We start from the raw sequence: 14,890 nt of genomic DNA, 5'->3' as shown, positions 1-14,890 counted from the left end.
TTATGACACGCGCAGCCAGCGTTCCATTGCCACATTCCATCTACTGCAGGCAGGATACCTGGCTGGCTGAATGTCGCTGAGAAGCTCACAGAGACCGCCATAAGCAACAGTTTAACAGAATGCCACAGACTAATCAACCAAACTTTTTGGGTTGGGTTCTCTTTTATAGTCTGCAGGCATTAAATGAAAGAAGTCAGTGTTCCAGCAGAAGGAGACAACGTTTCAGAAAAGGCATTGTAGCAAACCAAAAAAGAAATTTTAAGCGCAGCAGAGTAACCAGCGCACATACCTGTTAGCTCAGGTGAGTTTAAAAGGCTGCTGTTGATAACAAGGGCATTTGCTAAATAGATGGTGTGTGTGCAACAATATACAGAAAGGTCAATTATATTGTGCAGCTTATCTCACCACCTGTAGTTATTTAGGTGAAAGCTCCAAAATGCTTGCCTAATATGTCTGTTTATCCAAAAGGAAGTAAAAAGGGAGAGCTAGAAAGATAGCATTGCATCACATTACATGGCAATGCAATGCACAGTTGCTGAAGTTGAACCAAAATGAGCTTGTAATCTGGCTTCTGCAACTTTGAACATGAAAAATCCAATGAGGAGAAGAAAAGCAAAGCCAAAGAGTCCATCCCCAAATCCGACAAACAAGCAAAATGAACAAAAAACATTGAATTCAATTCTTTCTGATTTTAGAAACTGCATTATAGAAGGGGTGCACCGGTCCTGGAGATACTGCAATACCAGGTCAATGCGTGGAGTGGACAGAGCAAGCTCTTTTTCCATCTCCCTGTTCTAAAAATCCATTTAATATATGGTCCCCAGATAGGGGACGTATCAGATATTAAACTGATAAGAACAGATACTACACTTGATCTTAGCCAAAAGGCCGAGAAGCGATAACCAGAATTGGTTTCAAACTACGGAGCCACCCAAGGATCCTGAAAAGTCCATTTGTGGAGATGAGCTCCTGGACTCCCGTTAAGAAGACATGTTGTCAACCTCTAGATCCCTTACATGCCTGCACTTTTCGGCTTGCTGCTGCTGCAATCCACGCGTTTTAGATCTGCATAACTCCACCTCTTTAAACACAGCACCTTCACCCCCTGCTGTTCCCACCCGCCTCAACACCGTTGGAAGGGAGGAGAACCAATTAAGGCGGGGGGTGGGGTGGAACGAGCAGCTGTCTACCCTTAGCAGGAGGGCTCCTGATTACATACCTCTCCTGCTGCTGCTGCTGCTGGCTGTCCAGCAGCAGACTGAAGGTGGCTGCTGCTGTGCACAGGTATATAAAGGCTCAGAGCCTATTATGACACGCGCAGCCAGCGTTCCATTGCCACATTCCATCTACTGCAGGCAGGATACCTGGCTGGCTGAATGTCGCTGAGAAGCTCACAGAGACCGCCATAAGCAACAGTTTAACAGAATGCCACAGACTAATCAACCAAACTTTTTGGGTTGGGTTCTCTTTTATAGTCTGCAGGCATTAAATGAAAGAAGTCAGTGTTCCAGCAGAAGGAGACAATGTTTCAGAAAAGGCATTGTAGCAAACCAAAAAAGAAATTTTAAGCGCAGCAGAGTAACCAGCGCACATACCTGTTAGCTCAGGTGAGTTTAAAAGGCTGCTGTTGATAACAAGGGCATTTGCTAAATAGATGGTGTGTGTGCAACAATATACTGAAAGGTCAATTATATTGTGCAGCTTATCTCACCACCTGTAGTTATTTAGGTGAAAGCTCCAAAATGCTTGCCTAATATGTCTGTTTATCCAAAAGGAAGTAAAAAGGGAGAGCTAGAAAGATAGCATTGCATCACATTACATGGCAATGCAATGCACAGTTGCTGAAGTTGAACCAAAATGAGCTTGTAATCTGGCTTCTGCAACTTTGAACATGAAAAATCCAATGAGGAGAAGAAAAGCAAAGCCAAAGAGTCCATCCCCAAATCCGACAAACAAGCAAAATGAACAAAAAACATTGAATTCAATTCTTTCTGATTTTAGAAACTGCATTAAAGAAGGGGTGCACCGGTCCTGGAGATACTGCAATACCAGGTCAATGCGTGGAGTGGACAGAGCAAGCTCTTTTTCCATCTCCCTGTTCTAAAAATCCATTTAATATATGGTCCCCAGATAGGGGACGTATCAGATATTAAACTGATAAGAACAGATACTACACTTGATCTTAGCCAAAAGTCCGAGAAGCGATAACCAGAATTGGTTTCAAACTACGGAGCCACCCAAGGATCCTGAAAAGTCAATTTGTGGAGATGAGCTCCTGGACTCCCGTTAAGAAGACATGTTGTCAACCTCTAGATCCCTTACATGCCTGCACTTTTCGGCTTGCTGCTGCTGCAATCCACGCGTTTTAGATCTGCATAACTCCACCTCTTTAAACACAGCACCTTCACCCCCTGCTGTTCCCACCCGCCTCAACACCGTTGGAAGGGAGGAGAACCAATTAAGGTGGGGGGTGGGGTGGAACGAGCAGCTGTCTACCCTTAGCAGGAGGGCTCCTGATTACATACCTCTCCTGCTGCTGCTGCTGGCTGTCCAGCAGCAGACTGAAGGTGGCTGCTGCTGTGCACAGGTATATAAAGGCTCAGAGCCTATTATGACACGCGCAGCCAGCGTTCCATTGCCACATTCCATCTACTGCAGGCAGGATACCTGGCTGGCTGAATGTCGCTGAGAAGCTCACAGAGACCGCCATAAGCAACAGTTTAACAGAATGCCACAGACTAATCAACCAAACTTTTTGGGTTGGGTTCTCTTTTATAGTCTGCAGGCATTAAATGAAAGAAGTCAGTGTTCCAGCAGAAGGAGACAACGTTTCAGAAAAGGCATTGTAGCAAACCAAAAAAGAAATTTTAAGCGCAGCAGAGTAACCAGCGCACATACCTGTTAGCTCAGGTGAGTTTAAAAGGCTGCTGTTGATAACAAGGGCATTTGCTAAATAGATGGTGTGTGTGCAACAATATACTGAAAGGTCAATTATATTGTGCAGCTTATCTCACCACCTGTAGTTATTTAGGTGAAAGCTCCAAAATGCTTGCCTAATATGTCTGTTTATCCAAAAGGAAGTAAAAAGGGAGAGCTAGAAAGATAGCATTGCATCACATTACATGGCAATGCAATGCACAGTTGCTGAAGTTGAACCAAAATGAGCTTGTAATCTGGCTTCTGCAACTTTGAACATGAAAAATCCAATGAGGAGAAGAAAAGCAAAGCCAAAGAGTCCATCCCCAAATCCGACAAACAAGCAAAATGAACCAAAAACATTGAATTCAATTCTTTCTGATTTTAGAAACTGCATTAAAGAAGGGGTGCACCGGTCCTGGAGATACTGCAATACCAGGTCAATGCGTGGAGTGGACAGAGCAAGCTCTTTTTCCATCTCCCTGTTCTAAAAATCCATTTAATATATGGTCCCCAGATAGGGGACGTATCAGATATTAAACTGATAAGAGCAGATACTACACTTGATCTTAGCCAAAAGGCCGAGAAGCGATAACCAGAATTGGTTTCAAACTACGGAGCCACCCAAGGATCCTGAAAAGTCCATTTGTGGAGATGAGCTCCTGGACTCCCGTTAAGAAGACATGTTGTCAACCTCTAGATCCCTTACATGCCTGCACTTTTCGGCTTGCTGCTGCTGCAATCCACGCGTTTTAGATCTGCATAACTCCACCTCTTTAAACACAGCACCTTCACCCCCTGCTGTTCCCACCCGCCTCAACACCGTTGGAAGGGAGGAGAACCAATTAAGGCGGGGGGTGGGGTGGAACGAGCAGCTGTCTACCCTTAGCAGGAGGGCTCCTGATTACATACCTCTCCTGCTGCTGCTGCTGCTGGCTGTCCAGCAGCAGACTGAAGGTGGCTGCTGCTGTGCACAGGTATATAAAGGCTCAGAGCCTATTATGACACGCGCAGCCAGCATTCCATTGCCACATTCCATCTACTGCAGGCAGGATACCTGGCTGGCTGAATGTCGCTGAGAAGCTCACAGAGACCGCCATAAGCAACAGTTTAACAGAATGCCACAGACTAATCAACCAAACTTTTTGGGTTGGGTTCTCTTTTATAGTCTGCAGGCATTAAATGAAAGAAGTCAGTGTTCCAGCAGAAGGAGACAACGTTTCAGAAAAGGCATTGTAGCAAACCAAAAAAGAAATTTTAAGCGCAGCAGAGTAACCAGCGCACATACCTGTTAGCTCAGGTGAGTTTAAAAGGCTGCTGTTGATAACAAGGGCATTTGCTAAATAGATGGTGTGTGTGCAACAATATACAGAAAGGTCAATTATATTGTGCAGCTTATCTCACCACCTGTAGTTATTTAGGTGAAAGCTCCAAAATGCTTGCCTAATATGTCTGTTTATCCAAAAGGAAGTAAAAAGGGAGAGCTAGAAAGATAGCATTGCATCACATTACATGGCAATGCAATGCACAGTTGCTGAAGTTGAACCAAAATGAGCTTGTAATCTGGCTTCTGCAACTTTGAACATGAAAAATCCAATGAGGAGAAGAAAAGCAAAGCCAAAGAGTCCATCCCCAAATCCGACAAACAAGCAAAATGAACAAAAAACATTGAATTCAATTCTTTCTGATTTTAGAAACTGCATTAAAGAAGGGGTGCACCGGTCCTGGAGATACTGCAATACCAGGTCAATGCGTGGAGTGGACAGAGCAAGCTCTTTTTCCATCTCCCTGTTCTAAAAATCCATTTAATATATGGTCCCCAGATAGGGGACGTATCAGATATTAAACTGATAAGAACAGATTTTTTGATTGAAGCTGCATCCAAGGCACTGAAAAATGTGACCGAAGTCACACCAAAACAGCGCACGAGGTGAGGATTCATGTGGACCCTTCCCGGAGGAGAGGGTTCCCAATAAACCATCCCCATCCCTCCGAGCCAGAAGGCCACAGCGAGGGTCAGGGATCTCCGATGCTCTCCCTAGCCGAAGCCGGAGAAGAGCCGTTTTCGTGCTCCCAGCTTCCATCTAGGCTGCCACCCTAGTGGAGCTGGAGCCTGTGTTGGTTTCTCAGCCCAAAGCTGACCGGACCTCCGACCGGGTTTATAAAAATTCCCCTTCCTAGCCCGGAGGCCAGGAATAGGGGGGGTTGCTCAGAAAGTATGATTGGCAAAGGTGCGGCGTGCTACGAAGCCAAGTCTTTCTGGGGTTCCCAGTCCCAGTAAGCTTGGACTCCCACCAGGGCGCCTACTCCTGGGGCACATTGCTCCAAAGCCCTCACACTTACCCAGCCTAGTGACTTCGATCCTGGAGGGCCATGTTTTCCATCAGATAACTCTATGAGCCACCTGGCGTACTAACAAGTGCACCAAACCAGTGTGTAATATGCATCAATTTACTAGGGCAGCCCAAGGACAAAACTGCCTTTTCAAAAGATACTACACTTGATCTTAGCCAAAAGGCCGAGAAGCGATAACCAGAATTGGTTTCAAACTACGGAGCCACCCAAGGATCCTGAAAAGTCCATTTGTGGAGATGAGCTCCTGGACTCCCGTTAAGAAGACATGTTGTCAACCTCTAGATCCCTTACATGCCTGCACTTTTCGGCTTGCTTCTGCTGCAATCCACGCGTTTTAGATCTGCATAACTCCACCTCTTTAAACACAGCACCTTCACCCCCTGCTGTTCCCACCCACCTCAACACCGTTGGAAGGGAGGAGAACCAATTAAGGCGGGGGGTGGGGTGGAACGAGCAGCTGTCTACCCTTAGCAGGAGGGCTCCTGATTACATACCTCTCCTGCTGCTGCTGCTGCTGGCTGTCCAGCAGCAGACTGAAGGTGGCTGCTGCTGTGCACAGGTATATAAAGGCTCAGAGCCTATTATGACACGCGCAGCCAGCGTTCCATTGCCACATTCCATCTACTGCAGGCAGGATACCTGGCTGGCTGAATGTCGCTGAGAAGCTCACAGAGACCGCCATAAGCAACAGTTTAACAGAATGCCACAGACTAATCAACCGAACTTTTTGGGTTGGGTTCTCTTTTATAGTCTGCAGGCATTAAATGAAAGAAGTCAGTGTTCCAGCAGAAGGAGACAACGTTTCAGAAAAGGCATTGTAGCAAACCAAAAAAGAAATTTTAAGCGCAGCAGAGTAACCAGCGCACATACCTGTTAGCTCAGGTGAGTTTAAAAGGCTGCTGTTGATAACAAGGGCATTTGCTAAATAGATGGTGTGTGTGCAACAATATACTGAAAGGTCAATTATATTGTGCAGCTTATCTCACCACCTGTAGTTATTTAGGTGAAAGCTCCAAAATGCTTGCCTAATATGTCTGTTTATCCAAAAGGAAGTAAAAAGGGAGAGCTAGAAAGATAGTGTAGCACCCTGAGGATTCGGCTGCTACAGGGGTATTGCACCTCAACCCAGAGGTGTGATATTCCACTCCCGGGCAAGGATGGAGTGTGGATCTGAGCTCGGTAGGCTGCATGCACTACACACATCCCATTTCCGAGGAGCAGACCGACGGTACTCCCACTTAGAAATGTGCAGGTACGACCGAGTCTGTTCCTGGCTGGAGTGGGAGGGGGGTGGAACATCCCATGTAGTGTAGGGGCAGATAGGGGGTGCAGTCTGGGTAGAGATAGGAGCTCATTGGGTGCTGGTCACCTAAGCTCACACATAGAGGGTGTATATAAGGTGGGCACCAACTAAGAACAGGGTCAGATGCAGAGAACAAGTCAGGAGCAGAGGAGAAGAAGGACCCAGAGTGAGAGAGGAGAAGAGAGAGAAAGACCCAGAGGGGGAAACAGCAGAGAGGACCCAAGAACCCAAATTAAAGCACCGGGTGAGGAGTCGGCATCAGGGTACCGGAACCCAAGCTGGTGGGGGTAAAAACATTCCCCAGCCAGAGACCGGAGACCGTGGGCAGCGTTTGCCACGGTCACCCACCACATCCACCCCGAAGGCACACCACATGAAGGGTCAGGGAACCCAGGGCCAAGGGTGTCCCAACAGAAGGCCCGAGGGAGCTGGACCTAGGTGGATCACTGGTGGGGACGGCCAGAGAACGGGACAGAAGGAGAGCTCAGGGCCACGCTCCGGACTTGTTTGGGGGTTGGCTGGATCCAGGACCTGGTGGACGCAGCACGGCTCAGGTGGTCACTCGAAGCTGGAGTGACCAGTACAACATCTGCAGTAATTAAACACCCTTAACTGCACAACCCGACTCTGTCTTCATTGCCGTCTGCACTGCACCACCACAACCCCCATCCTCTGCACCTGTCCCCTCTGAGGCTATACCCCTCCCGTTGGGGGTTATCCCACCAAGCTGCGCACCCACCATCAGCCTCAGCGGACCCTGCTGCAGCGGCGGCCACAGTGACCGCATCACAACGGGTGGCGTAGTCGACACAAAAGAACTCTTAATAACATCTGTAGGACTGCCACATAACACTGAGTTTGACGCCCTGGGCACGGGCCGGGTCACAGCCGCTCGGAGACTACAACCCCCCATCTGATCCGGTGCCGGGTATTCCCCTCAAAAAGGAATATGTCCCAGGGGGCGCGTCAATAGCATTGCATCACATTACATGGCAATGCAATGCACAGTTGCTGAAGTTGAACCAAAATGAGCTTGTAATCTGGCTTCTGCAACTTTGAACATGAAAAATCCAATGAGGAGAAGAAAAGCAAAGCCAAAGAGTCCATCCCCAAATCCGACAAACAAGCAAAATGAACAAAAAACATTGAATTCAATTCTTTCTGATTTTAGAAACTGCATTAAAGAAGGGGTGCACCGGTCCTGGAGATACTGCAATACCAGGTCAATGCGTGGAGTGGACAGAGCAAGCTCTTTTTCCATCTCCCTGTTCTAAAAATCCATTTAATATATGGTCCCCAGATAGGGGACGTATCAGATATTAAACTGATAAGAACAGATACTACACTTGATCTTAGCCAAAAGGCCGAGAAGCGATAACCAGAATTGGTTTCAAACTACGGAGCCACCCAAGGATCCTGAAAAGTCCATTTGTGGAGATGAGCTCCTGGACTCCCGTTAAGAAGACATGTTGTCAACCTCTAGATCCCTTACATGCCTGCACTTTTCGGCTTGCTGCTGCTGCAATCCACGCGTTTTAGATCTGCATAACTCCACCTCTTTAAACACAGCACCTTCACCCCCTGCTGTTCCCACCCGCCTCAACACCGTTGGAAGGGAGGAGAACCAATTAAGGCGGGGGGTGGGGTGGAACGAGCAGCTGTCTACCCTTAGCAGGAGGGCTCCTGATTACATACCTCTCCTGCTGCTGCTGCTGCTGGCTGTCCAGCAGCAGACTGAAGGTGGCTGCTGCTGTGCACAGGTATATAAAGGCTCAGAGCCTATTATGACACGCGCAGCCAGCGTTCCATTGCCACATTCCATCTACTGCAGGCAGGATACCTGGCTGGCTGAATGTCGCTGAGAAGCTCACAGAGACCGCCATAAGCAACAGTTTAACAGAATGCCACAGACTAATCAACCAAACTTTTTGGGCTGGGGTCTCTTTTATAGTCTGCAGGCATTAAATGAAAGAAGTCAGTGTTCCAGCAGAAGGAGACAACGTTTCAGAAAAGGCATTGTAGCAAACCAAAAAAGAAATTTTAAGCGCAGCAGAGTAACCAGCGCACATACCTGTTAGCTCAGGTGAGTTTAAAAGGCTGCTGTTGATAACAAGGGCATTTGCTAAATAGATGGTGTGTGTGCAACAATATACTGAAAGGTCAATTATATTGTGCAGCTTATCTCACCACCTGTAGTTATTTAGGTGAAAGCTCCAAAATGCTTGCCTAATATGTCTGTTTATCCAAAAGGAAGTAAAAAGGGAGAGCTAGAAAGATAGCATTGCATCACATTACATGGCAATGCAATGCACAGTTGCTGAAGTTGAACCAAAATGAGCTTGTAATCTGGCTTCTGCAACTTTGAACATGAAAAATCCAATGAGGAGAAGAAAAGCAAAGCCAAAGAGTCCATCCCCAAATCCGACAAACAAGCAAAATGAACAAAAAACATTGAATTCAATTCTTTCTGATTTTAGAAACTGCATTAAAGAAGGGGTGCACCGGTCCTGGAGATACTGCAATACCAGGTCAATGCGTGGAGTGGACAGAGCAAGCTCTTTTTCCATCTCCCTGTTCTAAAAATCCATTTAATATATGGTCCCCAGATAGGGGACGTATCAGATATTAAACTGATAAGAACAGATTTTTTTTTTTTTTTTTTTTTTCTCCTCAGACGAGGAAATTCCACAGTCTATGAAAACCAGACAAAGGAAAATTCCATCAAAACAGCTGCGTCAAATCCAATACGCAATTTGCTGTCCCCATCATCATCGGAAATATTTATTTCATATTTCAAAACAACAATAACAAAAATCAAGAGGTACTAACAATATATCTCCACTTTTTAACTTTCCATATTCCCTCTGCATCCACTTCCCCTCTCCTCTTTTTGTCCCATAGGAAACACACATACATCTTCCCCAAAATCACCTTCACACTATCCTTTACAGCAATTTCCTTCCTTTTAAACACATACACATTCCTCACATCCCATAACACTTCCTTTATACATGCAAGCATCAACCACAAGACTCTTTCCTTCGTCCCATCACATATTCCCAAACCAAACATAAACAACTCAAAAGACAACAAATTCACACCACACAATTCTTTACACAAAGGCCCCATTCTCCCAATCACATCTCTAGCATACTGGCAATTCCAAAAAACATGCAACACACTTTCCCTTCCACCACAGCCATTTCTTGGACACATTTCACTCCTCACCAAACCTCTATTCCTCTGAAACTCTCTCACAGGTAATACTCCATGTAAAGACTGCCACACAACTTCACTCTGTTTGTTGGTCATACCACTCATCCGCACTTTCTTCCAAACCTTCTGCACATCACCACCCCTAACCATATTTATTCCACATTCTACCTCTCTACATTCAATCATCCTATACACAGCCTTCTTATTCTCCAGCAATCTCACATCTGCATCACACAGTTCATACCTCACCAAAAACTTATAAACCCACACATACCATACAGGCACCTCAAAAGCAATCGGACATCGCAAATCCCTTTCTTGCCACTTTAAACGAAACAAATACGCTCCAAATAAATACCTACACATAGATGAAAACTTTCCATCCGCCCTAATCACTTTCAAAACAAACACAACGATATTCACACCAAAAAACACGTCCAAATTCGGAAAACCCAAACCACCTTTTTCCACTCTTTTAACCAAAATTTCTCTCCTAGCTCTCTCCATTTTCGAGTTCCACAAAAAAACAAATAAAATTCTATTCAAGCTTCTCATACACATATATCCTGGTGGAAATACTACCGCAATATATAAAAATATTGGCAACACCACACTCTTAACAATTAAAATCTTCCCAAAAAAGGATAAACTCCTCAATTTCCAAAAATTCAACTTCTGCTCAACTTTTCCTTTCGCATCATCCCAACTTTCTTTCCCATCCAAACTCTCTGAAAACTTCACACCCAAAACTTTAATAGGTCCATTCACTACATTCACACCTACATCCCTACTTAAACTTCCGCCTCCAAAACCCTTACACTCACTCTTTTCCCAATTCACTTTAAACGCAGATGCACCACAAAAAATAGACACTAACAACTTCACCCGCCTCACCGAACATTCAGAATCACATAATACACACACGTCATCCATATAACCACTCACTTTCCATTCTTTTCCTCCACCTCCCGGCACTTGCACACCACGAATTACCTTATCTTTCCTCAGCATACACAACAATGGCTCAATTGCACAAATAAATGCTACAGGGGACAAAGGACACCCCTGTCGCACACCCGAAAACACATTCACTTTCCTACCCACATACCCATTCATTAAAACACAGCTATAAACACCCGCATACAAACTTCTCACTCGCCCAACAAAATCAGCCGGAAAACCCATTTTTAACAACACTCTGAACAAAAAACCATGCGACAACCTATCATAAGCCTTTTCAAAATCCAAACTTAACAAAAATACACTCTTCTTACGACCCATGCAATCCCATAGACAATCTCTTAACATACACACACACTCGTGAATCCGCCTCCCAGGTACCGCACAACACTGCTCATCCCCAATCACACTCTCTATCACATCACGCATCCTATTAGCCATAAGTTTTGCATAGATTTTATAATCACAATTAAGTAACGTTATTGGCCTCCAATTCCTCAGACTTTTCAAATCCCCTTTCTTAGGAATTAACACAACCATACCTGCACGCATACTCTCAGTCACCTCCATGTTTCCCCACATATACTTACATACATCCACAAAGTCCTTACCAATCACACCCCACATCACACGATAAAATTCTACTGGGAGGCCATCCTCCCCCGGCGTCTTATTCAAAGCCATACTACACATAACCTTCCATACCTCATCACCAGTCACCTCACCCATCACTCTCTCTCTTTCTGCTTCACTCAACTTACTCTCTAACACACTCAAAACATCATTCTCCAAACATTCATCCCTCTGTTTCACTGCATACAGATCCTCATAAAACTTAGCCACCTCTTCACACATATCCTCTCCACTCACCTCACTTCCATCTGCTCCATACACCACGCTCATACTCTGTTTCTTTCCAAAAACTTTTTTAAAGAAAAACCGAGAACATTTCTCATCCTGCTCCATCTTATCAATCTTTGCCCTAAACACTATGCTTCTCCCTCTCTCCAACAAAAACTCACTAATCTCCTTTTTTACCTCTAAAATATCCTCCTCCACCTCAACTCCTCCTTCCCTTAACTTATACAAAACGCTCAACCGCGCGTTCAGTTTAACAAAACTCTCTCTTTTAATTGCTGCATACTTGTATCCTAAATTTTTAAAGAACATTTTTGTTTGTTTCTTCACCCAGTCCCACCACTCACAAACATTCCCAAACTCATTTTTATGCTTACACCATTCTTCATACCGCCTTTCATACTCCTTTCTCACATCTTCATTCTCTAACAGTTTAACATTTAACTTCCACAATCCTCTCCCAAACACTCCATCAACTTTTATATCCAACTCACACAACATACACACATGATCTGAAAAAAGAACGTTTTCCTGCCTATAATTAACAGAAACCATATTTTTAGAAATAAAACAATAATCCAATCTGGATTGTACCCTACCACTCTCAGAAAAGGAAGTGTTCAACAAAGGATTCATGTTACACACGCGCTGCATATCACACAACCCAAAATCATTCACTAACTCCAATAATGCTTTCCCAGACACATCCACATTCACTCTCCCCACATCACAGTTCATATCACCCACAATTACCACAGGTATTCTTCCTGGAACAAAAAGCTTAATTTTTTCAAATAAATTTTTGCGCTCATTTTTTTCAACTGGCGCATAAACATTAATAACACAAAACTTTACATTCTTGTATACAAAATTAGCAAGGATACATCTCCCCACCTCAATAACCAAATAATCACTCAAAACAACCTCCCTTCCTTTAACCAAAATACCCACACCATCATTCTTATTACATGCACTCCCCGACCACACAGACGCTCCATAAGACCATTCATCCCCTTTCACACCATCCACTACCCCACATTCTTGTAAACAAAAAATAGATGCATTTTGCATAGCTAAAAACTCAAAAATAGCAGCTCTTCTTACTTTACTTTTAAACACTCTTACGTTTTGGGACACTATGGTAAATCCCATAATACTTCTACTCCTTCACCAATTACACAAAGAAATAGCCTTTGGCCTAAACCAAAGCTCACAAGAGGACAAAAAGAAAAAACATTTACAATATTATATGGTGACACTATCCAGCACCACCACTATCCTCCTCCGCCATCAGAACAGAACAGCTGGTTTCCGACCCGCTGGCTTCACCAGCCACACTCCTCATTCTGGCAGTTCTGATCTTCCTCTGAGGCTCACTAAAAACTGCATCATCACTGCCCCCACCATCCTCCCTACGACTCTTCTTTGCACCCCTATCATCCTCCGAAGAAAAATCTTCAATGTTTTCAGGACCCGAAGGGTGTTCAGGACTGTCGGGTTCCGAGATTTGCACTTCACATCCTGTTGCGTCCATTGCCTCTCCAAAAGTCATCATCTCAGGCAGCTCTGCTTCCACCACTTTCCTAGATATTCTCGCAGACACTGCCTTTTTCTCCACCTTTGCCACTTCCCTCCAGAACTCCTTTTCTTCCCTCCGCTTCTTCCTCATTTCTTCAGCAGAAGAAGAACATGGTCTCAGGGACACCTCCTCTGGCGCCGTAGAGGGAGAGGCTCTACCAGTTTCCCGCCTCCTTCCCTCTCTCTCCTCCCTCTCCAATCTTTCCAGCACTTTCAGTGCGCTTGCCATCTGCCTCCTCTCCAGCTCCTCCTCCTTCTGTTCTTTATCAGAACGTCTAGGTGCACTCATAGGACAGTCCTTATACATGTGATCACTACTCCCACAGATATCACAGGACTTGGCCTCTGGACACTGGTTGGCCATATGCCCCTCCTTTCTGCAATTTCGGCAACACTGCCCTTTAAGGCATGTTACCATGGTATGTCCGAAAGAAAAGCATCTACGGCAAAACATGGGCTGGCCTGGGTAAAAGAGGAAACCTCTATGGCCTGCAACGGAAAAATTTGATGGAGGGTGTCTAAAGCCCCCCACACTGTCAGGATCCCTTTTCAATTTCACACGGAATTTATACTGACAGTTAAAGATTCCTAGACAATTGACTTGCTTCACTCCCTTCCGCACATATTCACAGTAGCGAGAGAGGAAGCACTCCAGCAGCTCAGGGTCTGTAAAAGGGTTATAGACAGTCACAGTCACCTCCTTTTCTTGCAGACCAAACAAAGGTTCCCATCTAACTCCTTCCAAGCAGGGGTCACTAGAGTGACCACGGAGCCATTCAAAGACATTAAGGCAAACATCCTGGTCCATAAAGGTAACGTCATAATTACCTTGACGTGAAAATTCGTTGACACTGAAGATCTCAGAACGTCTTGCTCCAGCTTTGCCTTCAACGATGTCTTGGACAATGAAAACCACGTTGTTCTTGTTCTGGTCAGATGGATCCACGGACAAACGGATGGTGTTCTTCACAAAAGACATCTTGGATTCTGTCGGTATGGAATACCACAGGAAAAAGCAGAAAATCCTCCACAAAAGGGTCCGGATTCCTCCAGGAGACTCGCACCAATCAAGGTACAGTCATACGATCGCAGCCAAAAGGCCGAGAAGCGATAACCAGAATTGGTTTCAAACTACGGAGCCACCCAAGGATCCTGAAAAGTCCATTTGTGGAGATGAGCTCCTGGACTCCCGTTAAGAAGACATGTTGTCAACCTCTAGATCCCTTACATGCCTGCACTTTTCGGCTTGCTGCTGCTGCAATCCACGCGTTTTAGATCTGCATAACTCCACCTCTTTAAACACAGCACCTTCACCCCCTGCTGTTCCCACCCGCCTCAACACCGTTGGAAGGGAGGAGAACCAATTAAGGCGGGGGGTGGGGTGGAACGAGCAGCTGTCTACCCTTAGCAGGAGGGCTCCTGATTACATACCTCTCCTGCTGCTGCTGCTGCTGGCTGTCCAGCAGCAGACTGAAGGTGGCTGCTGCTGTGCACAGGTATATAAAGGCTCAGAGCCTATTATGACACGCGCAGCCAGCGTTCCATTGCCACATTCCATCTACTGCAGGCAGGATACCTGGCTGGCTGAATGTCGCTGAGAAGCTGACAGAGACCGCCATAAGCAACAGTTTAACAGAATGCCACAGACTAATCAACCAAACTTTTTGGGTTGGGTTCTCTTTTATAGTCTGCAGGCATTAAATG

At 45.4% G+C, this 14,890-nt stretch overlaps 6 non-coding genes and 1 pseudogene across 6 annotated transcripts; all 7 read right to left on the bottom strand.

Moving 5' to 3' along the window:
* Positions 1-709: 709 nt before the first annotated feature.
* On the bottom strand, positions 710-900 carry LOC141221293 (U2 spliceosomal RNA). Its single transcript, XR_012289330.1, has one exon. It is a non-coding gene; the product is annotated as a U2 spliceosomal RNA (small nuclear RNA).
* Positions 901-2,015: 1,115 nt separating this feature from the next.
* LOC141221529 (U2 spliceosomal RNA) lies at positions 2,016-2,206 on the bottom strand. Its single transcript, XR_012289559.1, has one exon. It is a non-coding gene; the product is annotated as a U2 spliceosomal RNA (small nuclear RNA).
* A 1,112-nt stretch (positions 2,207-3,318) lies between these two features.
* Positions 3,319-3,509, bottom strand: LOC141221499 (U2 spliceosomal RNA). The gene has a single exon (XR_012289530.1). It is a non-coding gene; the product is annotated as a U2 spliceosomal RNA (small nuclear RNA).
* A 1,115-nt stretch (positions 3,510-4,624) lies between these two features.
* On the bottom strand, positions 4,625-4,806 carry LOC141221544 (U2 spliceosomal RNA). The gene has a single exon (XR_012289573.1). It is a non-coding gene; the product is annotated as a U2 spliceosomal RNA (small nuclear RNA).
* A 524-nt stretch (positions 4,807-5,330) lies between these two features.
* On the bottom strand, positions 5,331-5,446 carry LOC141221620 (U2 spliceosomal RNA; annotated as a pseudogene).
* Positions 5,447-7,759: 2,313 nt separating this feature from the next.
* Positions 7,760-7,950, bottom strand: LOC141221292 (U2 spliceosomal RNA). The gene has a single exon (XR_012289329.1). It is a non-coding gene; the product is annotated as a U2 spliceosomal RNA (small nuclear RNA).
* Positions 7,951-9,065: 1,115 nt separating this feature from the next.
* LOC141221597 (U2 spliceosomal RNA) lies at positions 9,066-9,258 on the bottom strand. The gene has a single exon (XR_012289613.1). It is a non-coding gene; the product is annotated as a U2 spliceosomal RNA (small nuclear RNA).
* Positions 9,259-14,890: the final 5,632 nt, after the last annotated feature.

Source organism: Phyllobates terribilis, unplaced genomic scaffold (genome assembly GCF_046119375.1).
Source record: "Phyllobates terribilis strain yellow unplaced genomic scaffold, ASM4611937v1 Scaffold_325__1_contigs__length_2139453, whole genome shotgun sequence".
Taxonomy (NCBI): domain Eukaryota; kingdom Metazoa; phylum Chordata; class Amphibia; order Anura; family Dendrobatidae; genus Phyllobates; species Phyllobates terribilis.
This window is presented reverse-complemented; position numbering and strand designations above follow the sequence as displayed.